The sequence below is a fragment of the Dermochelys coriacea genome, chromosome 2 (genome assembly GCF_009764565.3).
Source record: "Dermochelys coriacea isolate rDerCor1 chromosome 2, rDerCor1.pri.v4, whole genome shotgun sequence".
NCBI lineage: Eukaryota > Metazoa > Chordata > Testudines > Dermochelyidae > Dermochelys > Dermochelys coriacea.
The window spans coordinates 184,384,153-184,399,644 of record NC_050069.1 but is presented as its reverse complement, the minus strand read 5'-3'; the positions used below and the strand labels follow the sequence as shown (position 1 = coordinate 184,399,644).

Sequence of the window (15,492 nt, the reverse complement as noted above, 5' to 3'; positions counted from 1 at the left end):
GCAATGTTTTGAATTAAAACATAAGCAGTAACAGACACAATTTAAAGACCTTACAACAGATGCATACCATAGGCCAAAGCCCAAATCTCATTTGTAAGGATTTATAAAAATAAAGCTTAATATTTAGGGGGAAATTACCAAAGTCAACTATTCTTGAAAAATACAAAATTCTTGGAGGAAAAAGGCACAAGATGAGTGTCCCTGCTAGAGCCCTAAATTAATTCCTCATTTTTCTCTATTTTATTCCTTACCGTTATGGACAATACACTGTAGCATGGTTCCAGATGAGGAATGAGGTCTTTTTCAGAAACTTAATGCCACTTCTGATTTAGCCAGAAGGGTCAATGAATGAAGTATTGATCTTCAGGAAGCTAGAAGCTTAGGAGCAGAAATCAAGTTCAAATTTCTTACATTGTTGGACAGTAACATGAAAAAAATTATTCTTAATTTTTTAAATAATTAAGCCACTTATTGTATGCCAGGTTTATCACCACTAGAAATCCCAGCCATATCATTGTTTAATGTTCAGTTAAATTACTTATTAGGAAATGAAAATAGGTAATTAATTGTATCAGACAACTAATGATATGGCTGGGATTTCTAGTAATAAAAATTAAGTTCCTTCATATATCAAAATGTAACGTTTAAGAAATAACTAACAATTTAAAGCTGAATAATAAAAGCTATCATTCATTCCATGAAGGGAATTGGGTAAATATGAAATGCCTCAAAACAAAATCTGTGGTTAACATTTTATTACCACCCTAATTTTACTGTCTCTCCAGCCCCCCACCTCTTCCACACCATTTAACATTAAACTTACTCTTTAAAATTAAAAAACCTCCAAAGTTTCCAAGGGATTTTATAGAAAAACAGTTAGCTCTTTCCCCTGTAAATGGCATAAAAATACCAGTAGTTACCATGCGGTAGTCACTATTTTGCCAACAAGACACACTATTTGTAACATTAATCTGATGCGGGACAACTCATTTCACACTAATTTGTGTGGTTTTAACATTAACATAAATTAATATGAGTTTTGGGTTCATTAAACATTTTGTCTTAAATGTCAAACCTTCAAGTTCTTCTAAATGTAGGCAAGTGTAAAAACAAGATGTAAATTGTTATTGGATAAACCTTTACAGAGTCACAGCAAGCTTGAAAATGATATAAACTTGTAAATAAAGAGGTGACATATATGTTTTAATAAAGATTAAAGACAATGTATGCAAGTTAAGGGCTCAAAATATAACTTTTCAGAATGTTGAAGGGGAAAAAAAAATGGTGCACTTCTCTTTTTGGGTGGGTTATAAACACCAGAAAACTGATTTATAAAAGGAAACACAAATAGAGAATGCATCCGATGAAGTGAGCTGTAGCTCACGAAAGTTAATGCTCAAATAAATTTGTTAGTCTCTAAGGTGCCACAAGTACTCCTTTTCTTTTTACCAATAGAGAATGTTGCTGAGTGCAGCTATATGATCTGAGCACAACAGGGTTATTTTTGGGAAATGGCGTTTAGGTGATTTTACTCCATATGGGTTCAGCTGGGCAAAGTTATTTGTTCACAATGGTATACATGAAAGTATCCATCAACTTTCGCCTTGCCCTCAATTCCAAGCTTCCTTCTACATCTGAAGCTGACATCTTCCAGAAATCAAGCGACAGCACTCCACCCAACACATCTCATATCTTATGGACTATTATTGAATCATCTAGTCTGAAAGTTGTAGACACCAGATATTCTATGTTCATGCTACTTATTCTCAGAGCCTCTTAATGCTGTAATTCCATTTGGCAAATTCAGAAGATGGATTCTCCAAGACACAGATCTCTCTGGGTGAGTCAGTAACTGTGGTTCTTCAAGATGATTACCGATATGGAAACCCATTTTTAGAAGACACAGTTCCCTAGAGCACTAATTTATAAATTTTAGCTGAGAAAGTCACATGTGCAAACACCCTCATGCGACTTGCCAAAATCTGAAGACCGAAAAGGGGGCAAGGCCACAAACGTCACTCAGTTCCTTCCACTAATTCAAGAATCAATATCAAGATTCTGAAGAAATGGAGAAGGTGGGTGAGGAGTAGGAACTATAATCTGAAGAATTACAATTACCTGAAGAATAATGCTGTATCAGATTGCGTATAGGTAAATCCTGAAGTAACAGACTACAAAAGACAGTGATGGAAACATTACTATGGCATGCAATCAATTAACTTAGTTTTTCAACTAAGGCATGCAACCAAGGCACTTCTGGAATTGGTGGCGTGTTCTCTGATATTTTCAGATGGCTGAACACCCATCAAGGCATAACAAATTAGTATGTTTACTTAAATCCATTCAGACAAACTTCTGAAGGACAGACTAACTCCTGGATTTACCCCACATGCCAGACATTCTTCAGACTTACAAAATTGATAATATTTAAATAATTAAAGGGCCTTTTCTTCAATTCTAGAGTGCGCAACCTGACATCCTCAGGATGTGAATGAGGTCAGAGAAAAATTCAAATTTATAGCCCGAGATGGAAGTTAGATCACTTTAATAAGGAGTTTAGGATGGGGATGTAGGACCACTTTATCCTTAAGAAACTGTGAAAGGGAACACTGTGGTGAGGGTAAGGGTCATCCATCAAGGTTTGGATTTCACTAACCCTCCATGCAGATGTTACAGTTGGGAAGAACACCATTTTCACAAAGTGACAGTTCAAAGAAAAAAATCAGACAGTAGTTCAGATGAAGGCTCCATAAGCCTCAATAGTGCAAGATCAAATCCCAGGACAGAAGTGGATGTGGCTCAGGTGTCAGAGACTATATGGACAATGCCTTTCAGAAACCCGATGACTCTAGGATGAACAAAGATAAGTCCTATACTGGAGAAAGAAATACCAAGATGGCAGCCGGATGGAATGAGACAGCTCAATGAAAGTTCAGACTGTTTAAGGGACAGTAAAGAGACCAAAACTGAACAGATGGAAGACTTTTCATGGTTCCTTTTCAGGAAGGTCAAACAGAGAATCTCTTCCACTTCATCATGCAGATTTTCCTGGTCATGTTTCCTGCATCTAAGAGGGGTTTTAGACATAAATGCTCCATTTGTTAAAATTTCACAGCCACTTTTGTTGAGTGGGTAAGAGTTCAAGAGCTCGTTAGTACTAAACCCTTAAACCAGTATTAGTGAAATGGGTATGAAGAACCTACTCTATCATAAAAGAGTTTAAAGCTGACCTCCCAATCCTTTCAGGTTTTAGCAGTTAAGGCAAAATGAACAAACATTTGTCAGAATTATTATTTTAATTCAAATCACTGACATCACTGAATATTGTCAGTGACCAACATGGTGATATTGCAAGGAAATCAAGTTTAAAAGCCTATACTCTTGAAAGTCTTGATCATGTCTTTACTAGAATCCACAAACTCAACAAGCCATTGTGAAAAAGAAAGCATGGAACAGTCTAATGGGGTCAACAGCATGTGAACGGATAAACATAGCTATATTCACAATGGCTCAGGCAATGAAAAAACAAGGATATTTGTTTTGCAAACTATTTATTACAAAATGACTAAAAACACTAAAGCTGAGTGTATGCTCAATGAGCTTTTACTTTAGTCTATTGGCTGCACCTTGTGATCCAAAAATCTTAGGACTCATCCACATGAGCATTTAGTTTACGGCAAGCTAGAATGTGAATCTACGCTGCACTAGACGGCTGCAGACTAACTGTCCCTGCGGACCCTGCTGATGTGCTTTAACACGCCAGCAGGGTTCACACGGGGAGTCCACAGCAGGCTAGATTCACACCTCAGCTTACCGCAAACTCAAGATTTCATGTAGACAAGGCGTAAGCTTTTTTATAAAAAAAAGTCTCTAGCCTTTATGGTTATAAAATTGAAGTCTGCCTTGGTCTGCTAGCAGCCTCAAAACAACAGCTCTAACTTAAGTATGAACTATCCCTATGCTAAGGGTGTGACCATTCTGAAGCCAAATTTTAATGCCAACTATTTAAATTGCTGATAAGAGCCTGCAAGAAAGGACTGGAGCAGTCCTATTATTAAGGTCAGAACAATCTAATGTCTCATCTTATTTTGTCATAATGAAAAACACAGTTTGAAAGAATACCATCAATCTCATCACTGTTTGTAGATGACTATTACCAGGTGGTAAATAAACAGATTAAAACCAACAAAGACACAGTGGAGTCTTGTTCTAGTATAATATACATACACACAAAAAAACTAAAGCCAAGATGTTATGCAACACAGAAACAGAGAGTCTACTGTATAGAATGGTTTCCCAAATAAAACCTATGAAAGATTACTCTATGGCAACTCCTTTTCAATGTCTAATTCCTCTGCACCAATTTTCTAAAAGTTGGAAACAACATGTTTACTTTTGGTATTCCAGTCAAGCTATCTGCAGCCTCTTCAGCAATTTTCTTAACATAAGGATTATTTTGTTAGGCATTTTTATTATTTGTTCCTTTAATTTATCAGCAAGATAAAGATTTTTTCACTCTTATTTTTAGAAACGGACAGGTTGTAAGCAACAAACAAAAATTCATGGATGCCCATGACCTGGGTTTTTACTAAAAACAAAAGGGGGGGGGCTAACACCCGGGGAGGAACTAAACAGCTTAGGGGTCCTGACAGCTTCAGCCTTGCCACCCCCAGGCTGAAGCTGAAGCAGAAAATGTTACAGAGGATCTCTGAAAGTCACGGAATCTGTGACTTCCGTGACAAAATCTTATCCTTACTTATCAGCATTAGGAATCCATTGAGGAAACTGGATGAATCACAAATCATCCAAATAATTAGATTAATTAAGAAATTCTTATTATTGACTTAAAATGTGATCCACAAACATGCTTTAGTACCCTATAACCACATAGGCCCAAACAAGATTATGGTGATCCAGAAACATTATTAAGAAAGAAAGTTAAAGGATTAATGTTCTACCAAAGTGAGTCTCTGGTGCAGTAGGGTAAGAAAATGTGTAAGGCTTTCTTTTTAACATCTGAAAGAAAATATAAGAAATCATCTGCAAAGGAAAATGGGTATATGTCCTTTTTTAAAAAGTATTTTTCATATCTTGTATTTGGCTATGTGACTGATGTTATTTCTAAGAATACACATTCATCTGCATGGATCTAAGCAGAAAAGATTGGAATATCACATGAAATTGAAATGCTCTGATTTTTCTAGCGGAATTGGAAATCAAAAAAGGGACATTGCCTACTGTAAATCACATCACCTTAAAAAAGTGTTAAAACTAGTTCCATGTATTTCACTTGCCTTTGAATCCTCCTGCCAATTTTGTGTTTTTTAATGCAACCATTTCCCATCTTTCTTTTAAAGGCTCCTATTACAGTGTGGAAAAAATAATACAAACAAGAGAAACTGACCATACACTGTGTGCTATCAAATGCATAAAGTAAATAATGTAGAAAAACACGGAATACAATTTTGTCTACTCAGTTACAAAAGTCACTTTACAGGTATCAGTAAATAAAAAAATTAGGTTGAAGTCTGATTTTTAAATTGATCTTTAAATATCCCTTTTAAATACAAGTAACCATTTGGTCCTTTGCATTTTTGCAGATTTTAATGACCCACAAGAGTTAACACCTAATCTAAGTTTTGCTCAAATAAATGTTGTCGTTTAATTTCCAAAACTTGTTCTAAAATTTATGAGACTCTGTTTGAATTTTCTAATACACACCGTGCTTTGGAAGAGGCTTATCGGTAACAGAACATAAGAGAAGCTGCAGCTATGCCAGGCAGCTGCTGGTGACAAACTCCCAGCTTGGTGTAGTAAAGAGAATCCACCCCCTTCCCTCCTTCAGGAGCTTCAAGTATCCAGCAAAAAGTTCCTCCACCTCTTTCTCCATCAGAGTCCCAGCAGCTAAAGAGCCAATCGTAACTACTCTCAGCAGGAGTGGACAGGAAACAAACAGCAGCAGATGCCAACAAGCTGCTAGCTCCTATGATGGAAGCTTGACAGAGTAAAGAAAAGTCTACTCCAATAAACCAGCTGGCTGATACTAAACTGGAGCTCATCCAGTCTGAGTAAACCACACCAGGGACCCTTCAATCTACCAAAAGCACAGCTCTTTTGCACCTGCTGAGCCAATAGTTGTATCTTTCTTTGGTACTATCACGGTGGCCAACGTATGGTTTCATGAGCCAGGGGAGCAAGGAGTAGGCTGGGTCCCCAGAGCCACTATTGGCATTTCAACATTGCTAAAGGTAATGCACCCAGTGAGGAAGAATATTCCTGCATGCAGCTCTTTGAAAAGCCGTGTGTTCTTAAAAAGGCAAGCATCACGCCCTTCCCTAACTAGTCCACATTAATAGCAGTGAAGCATCCTTGGTGAACTACTATTGCTTGCATAACTATGCAAAAAAAATCCCTTTGTTGATGTACTGAATATCAAGGTGGGTTGGTGCCAGAATAGGGATGTGTGCGCCATCTATTGCTCCATCATGGTTTGGGAACCCCAGTGCTTCAGATCTATCCACTATTCTCTGTACATTACCAAGAGTCATAGCTCTGTGTAGTAGGAGACACTTAATGGTCCTACATGCTTGGATGACACAGGCCCCGACTGTGGATCTACTAACTCCAAACCGATTCCCACACTGACCGATAGCAATTTGGTATTACAGACTTCCAGAGCGTGATTGCCACTCATTTCTCCAATATCAGTGCAGCTCATTTTGGTGTGCCTGAGCTTAAGGTCCGAGATAAGCTTGGTGCACAGATCCAGAAAGTGGGCTTTTGCATCTGAAAGTTTTGCAGCTGTCTTCTCAAATATGCATTATGATGCAATCCCACCAATCAGTGCTCATTTCTCGGGCCCAGAAGCAGCAATCCACCAACTGGACGCCTGCTCCATGAATGCCCGAAGGAACTGCACCTTCTTCATCACACTCCCTGTTGTAGTAGTACTCCTTCAAGTTCTTCAAACACAGAAGGAGTGTATGTCCTGTATTAGGAATGTTCATGATAATTGCACCAAGCTCTACTGGGCCCATGTTTCTGCCAAAGAGACAGAGACCGAAAAAAGGTGCATGGGACTGTGGGAGTTTAAAAAAAAAATGGTGAAAGCATTACATTATGGGATGGAGAAAGTGGCATTGTGGGAACTTGATCCCTAGCTTTCAGAGATTCCTGGACAAATACCTAGAGCCCTGCTGTCATAAATATAAAGGGAAGGGTAAACACCTTAAAATCCCTCCTGGCCAGAGGAAAAATCCTTTCACCTGTAAAGGGTTAAGAAGCTAGGATAACCTCGCTGGCACCTGACCACAATGACCAATGAGGAGACAAGATACTTTCAAAGCTGGAGGGAGGGAGAAACAAAGGGTTGGTCTGTGTGACGCTTTTGCCGGGGACAGAACAGGAATGGAGTCTTAGTTCTAAGTAAGTAATCTAGCTAGATATGTGCTAGATTATGATTTCTTTAAATGGCTGAGAAATTAGACTGTGCTGAATAGAATGAATATTCTTGTCTTGGTGTCTTTCTTGTAACTTAAGGTTTTGCCTAAAGGGATTCTCTATGTTTTGAATCTAATTACCCTGTAAGGTATTTACCATCCTGATTTTACAGATGTGATTCGTTTTACCTTTTCTTATATTAAAATTCTTCTTGTAAGAAATTGAATGCTTTTTTCATTGTTCTTAAGATCCAAGGGTTTGGATCTGTGGTCACCTATGCAAATTGGTGAGGATTTTTATCAAGCCTTCCCCAAGCAGAGGGGTGCAAAGTTTTGGTGAGATTTTGGGGGGAAAAGACATTTCCAAACAATGTTTTCCCAGTAAACCCAGTCAAACGTTTGGTGGTGGCAGTGGAAGTCCAAGGGCAAAGGGTAAAATAGTTTGTACCTTGGGGAAGTTTTAACCTAAGCTGGTAAAAGTAAGCTTAGGAGGTTTTCATGCAAGTCCCCACATCTGTGCCCTAGAGTTCAGAGTGGGGAAGGAACCTTGACTCCTGCAAATCCATGGATATTCGCTTTATATCCATGGATGCAGTTGTATTGTTCACCATGTTTGCAGATTGTGGATTGGATGCGAATATAATGAAATTCCTCCGTGTACTTTCAAGAGACACAAAATCCGCCTCCCCCAAAAAGAGAGAAGTGTGATATAGACCAACACACACAGCAAAGTCTGCCTCCTTATAGAGACTAAATATTTGCTCCGACCCCACCTCCATATACAGAGAAAGGGGAGGTGATAGATCTGCAAAAATTCCCGTGCTCCTATCGCCGTAGTTTAAGCAGCCAAGCAATTTAGGAAACTTCACCTGACTTCAGTATTGCCGTATCAGGTCAGTTGGAAAGGGAAGCAGCTGCTTCTGCAAAGTCAGTCAGTATGGCTTTCTCAACCAGCACACATTATAATACCATATTGAGCACATTACCAAACCGGAAAACCAGAAAGAGGAAGCAGTAAATCAACCGATACACACAAGCCAAAACCTCATTACTTACTCTTCAGGAGATCTGGACTTCAAAGCAGACTACAAAAGTCTCTGAAAGGAGATGTAGAGACATGATGGAACAGCAAGCTACTCATACTTAAGACAATCAAGGAGCAGTGGGACAGAATATAGGGCTTTTTACAGAAAAGTGGAATACTAAGCTCATTGATAGCATTGACCACAAGACTTTGAACATCTTAATAGAGTTCCTGCAGCTCTTCAAGGAAGCATCAGATGTGCTAGAGCAGTCATCACAGCCCACTCTCCACTTGGTGCCCATTTGGTACCAAACGCTGAAAAAGTATCTCCGTCGTCTACCACTGATGCAGACAGTCTAAATCTACACAAATCCAAAACCTTGCAACATCTCACTGAAAAGTTTGAAATCAAGCCTATGCAGAGACTTAGCAGTTTTCCTGCACCAACAAATGAAGGGGATGAAAGTTCTCACTGAAGAGGAGAGACAGGAAGTTTATCACAATCTTATGCTTCTTTCATCAGCTACACAGACACCATTACCAATGGAGACAAAATGGTTACATACAGAGTTCGATGGTTTGGATAACAAACATGGAAGTGACAAAGTGTCAAAGAATGAAGATGTGCAACTGCTGGAGTGGTGGAAACAATACAAGCACAACCTTCCCCTTCTCAGTCAAGTTGCACAGTTTGTGCATTCCATCCTTGCATCCAGTGAACTTGCCAAGGGAGCCTTCTCAGTCTCTGGTCACACAATGAGAAACGTTCTTCACTTAAGTCAGAAACAGTGAATGATTTAATATTTTTTACACAGTAATATTTCTAAGAAAATCAGCTGTCCCGAGGAAGACATCTAAGACTAAGTACCGCAATTCAGGGCTGGTAGATAACCCTGCAGTGCTTATTTGTATCAAAGAAGTGCCAGGGGGGCTCAGCCCCGACAAAAATTAAGCATTGGTTGGGCATCCGGAGAGCACCTTCACCCCCTCCTGCACCCCTACCCTGTGCACTGTGCTCCCTTTGCCCCTAATCTCTGCACCCGATGTGGGAAAACTGACCTGGAGCCATGCTGAGAGGTGCTGTAGCCTTGCAATAATATTCCCCTTGCATGCTTCCACAGGGAAAACAGACTTCCTGTACCTTTCACTATCGGGACAATTTAGACCAGTGACTCTCAACCTTTCCAGACTACTGTACCCCTTTCAAAAGTCTGATTCATCTTGCGTACCCCCAGGTTTCACTTCAATTAAAAACTACTTGCTTACGAAATCAGAGATAAAAATACAAAAAAGTGTCACAGCACACTATTACTGAAAAATTGCTTATATTCTCATTTTTACCATAAAATGATAAAATAAATCAATTGGAATATGAATATTGTGCTTACATTTCAGCGTACAGTATGTAAAGCAGTATAAACAAGTCATTGTCTGTATGAAATTTTAGTAATGACTTCACTAGTGCTTTTTATGTAGCATATTGTAAAACTAGGCTAATATCTAGATGAGTTGATGTACCTCCTGGAAGACCTTTATGTGACCCCAGATGTACATGTACCCCTCGTTAAGAATCACTGATTTAGAGGATCATCAGCTATAGTTACCTCTTTATCAGCAACTCACATTGGATGACGTATATAATACCCTAGTCTAGGGGGCTCTCTGATCAATTAAAAAACCCGATCAGCTCACTAGTACTCATGGCATTTTTTTTCCCCTCAACATCACTGGTAACATATTGCACCACATGCAGCAAACAGCTTTACTGATTGAGACCTCAGTGAGGCATTAAATCAATTGAATATTGCAGACCACAGCAAGAACTGTTGAGTAGGAAGCCTGGAGACTTACAGTTACATGACAAGGAGGCTAAGGCTCTCTTCCCTGTCCCTGACATCCCTGCTGTTGGGAAAATACTGCTAACCCTGAGTGATGAGGCCAGGAATCTGGATGGAGACACACTTCTGATTTCCTCAACACATGAAACGCTACAGGAGGAAAACCACCCTAAGCTAAAGAGCTGGTGGCTGGTGCAAAGAAACTGCTGAGCTCTAAGTGGGATAACTTTATAACTCACAAGCTAAACAGGCAGATACCCTTGGTGGAAGAGTTCAAATACGTAGGGATCTTGTTCATGAGAGATGGCAAGAGAGAGAGTGAGATCAACTGGTGGATTGGTGCAGTGGCGGCAGTGATGTGGGCGCTGTACCAATCCATGCTGGTGAAGCAGGAGCTGAGTTCTCTGACGAAGATCTCTGTTTACAAGTCGCTCTATGTCCCCATCCTCACCTATGTTCATGAACTTGGGTAATGACCGAAAGGACGAGATCATAGGTATAAAAGGCAGAAATGAAGTTTCTCCGCAAGGTGGTTGGGCTTTCTTTGAGATCAGGTGAAGAGTTCTGCTATTTGGGTGGGCCGGGGTGTAGAGCCGCTACCCCTCTGGATCGAGAGGAGCCAGTTGCGGTGGTTTGGGCACCTGATAAGGATGCCCCCGGGGAGGCTTCTGTTGGCACTCTACTGGGCACATCCCACTGGGTGGAGGCCCCAAGGCCAACCCAGGACATGCTGGAGGGATTGTATCTCCCAGCTGGCCTGGGAAGACTGGGGAATGCCTCAGGGGCAGCTGGAACATGTTGTGGAGAAAAAGGATGTCTGGTCCTCCTTACTCTCCATATTGCCGCCATAACCCTCACCAAGAAAAGCAGCATAAAGGAAAAAGAAAAGAAGAAAAAAAAAAAGAAAACTATTTTATAGTTCAGTTTGTGATTTTGAGTATCACTGACTTGAGACATTCATTACATTATTTTTAATATAAAATACTATTTGTTCTGATATCTGTTGAATAATAAGATTGATGTTTATGTAACAATAGTGTACACATTTACTCAGCCATGTAGCTTTCTTATACAGTATATACACATGCACGCAGATGCTTGTCCTGAAAGGCACTGTGAGATAGCACGCTGCTGTGGGAGCAGTGTATGGATTGGATGCAGATCCAAATTTTTGCATTCACGCATGGCTCTACCAACATCGTTCCCGGCCAATGGGAGCTGCAGGAAGCAGCAGCGGCGGCCAGCACGTCCCTGCGGCCCACACCACTTCCCACACTTCCTATTGGCCGGGAACAGTGAAATGCAGTCACTGGGAGCTGCAGGCAGCTGTGCCTGTGGACAGTCAATGTAAACACTATCTTACGACGCACCAGTGGATTACCCTGATGGGCCACGTGAGGCCTGTGGGCTGCAGGTTGCCCAACCACTATTTTAGATCATCTTGTGCCTTTGCAGATTAGATTAAAAGTGCCCTAAAATCAGTTATCTTGTACCTGTAGGTACTTCTAGACTGTGATCAAATCACTTTTTTAATAAGCTAAATAGACTGAGCTCCCTAAGTTTCTCACTATATATGTTATGTTTTCCAGACCTCAAATTATTCTTGTGATTCTTCTCTTTAGAGATGATTATGAACAAGTGATTACGTGTGCAGTCACTCAACAATGCACTGTGATTTCCAAGCCCTCCTAATTTGGTCAAAATTAAATTACAACCAATTTTTAATGGGACACATCAAAAATCTGTCCAGCCTAAGGACTATCTTTTTGCCAAATTTCACTGCACAAAGAAGATATGGAGACAAAAAAATCACCTGTCTATGCTAGCCTTTCCACGGTTGCTACTACTGAAAGACTACAGCAATGGTAGTGTAGCAGTGGCGATTTCCCTCCCGAAAAAGGCTAAAGTAACACCCCTGGAGGGCCGTATTCAGGAAAGCCGTATGTCCATATGAACCATATGTCCTTTCATAATAGTATGTCGGAGGAAGGATGATCCTTAAGGCTAAAGCAATGGAGTTAAAGTTCGGAAATCCAGATTTACATTCCCACCGACTTTCTGGCTCTATGTCCTGGATATAGGTATAGAAAGCATACTGATCAAGTTTACAGGTGACACAAATCTGAGGGGTGGGAGGGACAACAATACTTTGAAGGATAGAGCTAAAATTCAGAGGGATTCTGACAAATTGAAGAACTGGCCTATAGATAACAAAATGAAATTCAACAAAAGCAAATGTAAGGCTCTATATTTAGGGAAGAAAAACCAAATGCCCAAACACAGAATGGGGAAAGGAGTACTTGTGGCACCTGAGAGACTAACAAATTTATTAGAGCATAAGCTTTCGTGAGCTACAGTTCACTTCATCGGACTCTCAAATAAATTTGTTAGTCGCTAAGGTGCCACAAGTACTTCTTTTCTTTTTGCGAATACAGACTAACAGCTGCTACTCTGAAACCTGTCAGAATGGGGAAAACTGGCTTGGCAACATGACTGCTGAGAAGGATCTTGGAGTTGTGGTGGATCACAACCGCAACATGAGTCAGCAATGCGACACTGCTTCCAAAAAAAAAAAAAAAGTAAATGCAATTTTAGGTTGCATTAACAAAGGCATAGCATGCAAGTCACAGGAGGTGATAGTACTGCTCTATTTGGTGTTGCTTAGGCCTCAGCTGGAGTACTGTGTCCAATTTTGGTCACCAATGCATAGAAAGGATGTAGAGAAACTGAAAAGGATCCAGAGGCGAGTGATAAAGATGATCAAAAGGAATGGAATGCAAACCAATAAGCTCCCAGTGGCCACAGTTCGCCGTTCTCAGCCAATGGGAGCTGCGGGAAGTGGCAGGTGAACCACGGCCACTGGAGGCTGCAGGGGGCAGTGTCTCAGCAAAATGTCTTGTGGCCCGCAATCAGATTACCCTGATGGGCAGCATGTAGCCAATCACTGGTTTGGACACAACAAATCCTGCATTTGGCAGGGGTTAAACTACATAACCTCTGCGGTCCCTTCTAACCCTATGGTTCTATGATATTAGCTAGAGTGAATTTGCAGTAAATTTTCACCATATATAAAAAGGTTGTATGTCCTGTTATTTCACATATGACCATGGCAATCTGTTTTTATTAATCATGTTTATTATGGCTGTCCATAAATATTGCTTATCCACCATTTTCTTTTTGCATTTTCCTATTGTTTTCTTATAAAAAAACTCCAAAAGAGATGTAGCACAGATTGTGGCGCACTAATATGGTACATTTAGCTAAGGAAATAGGCAGCTGTGTTGTGCATTAGTTGCAGCTTCCTTAAGTTTCTTATCTAGACCAAAGGACAAAAAGTTGCAATAGTCCAGCCAACAGGGAATGAATTTTAACCACTGTGGCTGTTTTTATTTTGTCTCACAGGCACATACTGAGCCTTCTTGTTTGCTGGAGGTAAAGAGAGGCACTTCCAGAGATGGCTGCTTTCTCTATAGTCCTTAACAAGTCCAGCATAACTCCCAAAGACATTTGCTCTTGACTGAGGAGAGTGGTAGCATTTGCCATCTCACTGAGGAATTTGCCTCCTCTTATCTCACTTAGGTCTTTCTGGGTTTCATTTTAAAGCAGCTGCTCTTTATTCAGGGTCCAATCGGTGTGTCTTCAACGTATTATTGATAGTGCAGCCCATGCCATTGTATTATTCCCCTAAGGGTTGGTACATATATATTAAAGGATTGAACCCTGGTTGAAAGGCTGTCACAAATTTATTCAGTGTTGTCATGTAGGATGAAAATTTCTCACAACAGGAAGTCACGGGGTTAGAGGTTGAAAGGAGACAAGCAGAGTCCAAAAGCTGAGTACTCAGTCTACTAGCTAAAGTTGGAAGAATTTCTTTTCAAGATTTGGGGAGTGCTATAGTTGTGAAAGAATATCTACTGCTTCGGTCATGACAACACCCTCATTTTATAAAAATTCCTTTTGCTGTAATCTGTGAGATTTACATGACAACTGAAGATGATTCGCTATTTCCAGATTAGTTTATCAAAATCAAAGGAAAGAATAGGTGCATGATTATGTTTTTAGAGTTTGGTTACACTACAGCTAAAGACAAAAATAGTCATCAAATGGTGAAGGAATGAAGAGGCAAACAGGTTATATTGCCTACCATATAAAAATGCCTGCCCTAATTTAAATTAACTCTCACCAAGACTATATTTCACATATTTTACATACTTAGTTGAAAAGGTTTCAGATCAGTGCCAGCTCTGCACTAACAAGATACATTTCAAAGCAGAAAAAAAAGGTACAGGAAATCTTATAATCCAACCAGTTACTTTTCGACTAAAAGCCCTACTGTGTAAATTGTCTGTAAACACAGCATGCAAACACAGAAAGACTTGCACAAATTAGAGAAATTAGAGACTTCGCAAACAAAACAATTTTCTTTATAACTAAATGTTCAACTTAAAGTACATTCTACACAGTATATTTTGTATGTAATTGGCTAGATTTATTATTATTATTATTTTTTAAAGGAGCAAGGTAAAAATAAATATATTCCATCATATGCAACTTTAACAACCCTCATCATCTGTAGTATCTGAACCCTTAACCTTTAGCACTGCAGCACAGCTTGAGCTCCAGGACTAACTACATTAGCTCTTAGCGGAAGGCGGTTATATTAAAGAGGTTAGGTAATGGGCCACTGGGCCCAGGTGCTAGGTCTGGTGAATTTTTTGGTTCAAACAGAATTTTGCTAAAGGTAGTCACAGAAATTTTGGATGTGTTTAGAAAGACATCTTGTCTGGATAGAAGACCATGCAAGGAAGGTTGGACATCACTGTTTGGATCTCTCCAACTCTTCTCACTGAGACTTCTTTGTACAATGGAGTCTCACAAGAAGGGTTCCTGAAAAGGAACAGAGATAGTGGGCTGTGTGTAGGCTCATTGTGAAACAGGATAATATTCTGTTATCTTATCCTTTACACATTGGTCCAGCAATTGAGGACCATAAGTGCCTGAAAAGAGTTAGACAGCTCCCAAAAGAAAGGGTTGGTGGCTCTAAATCCATAGAAATACATTTGTATCTCCTGACAATTCAAGGAAAATGAAAGATTTGCTGACAATACAGGCTGCACAGAGTGACCTGTAGATTTAGTCTATCTCCTTTTGTGGAAATTTTGCCTCTTCTTGAAGAGACAGTCATTCTCTG

At 39.9% G+C, this 15,492-nt stretch overlaps 1 protein-coding gene across 9 annotated transcripts in view; it reads right to left on the bottom strand.

Moving 5' to 3' along the window:
* The window catches only part of LRRFIP2 (LRR binding FLII interacting protein 2), a 153,498-nt gene that overhangs the window by 112,757 nt on the left and 25,249 nt on the right, over window positions 1-15,492 (bottom strand). The window lies entirely within an intron of this gene.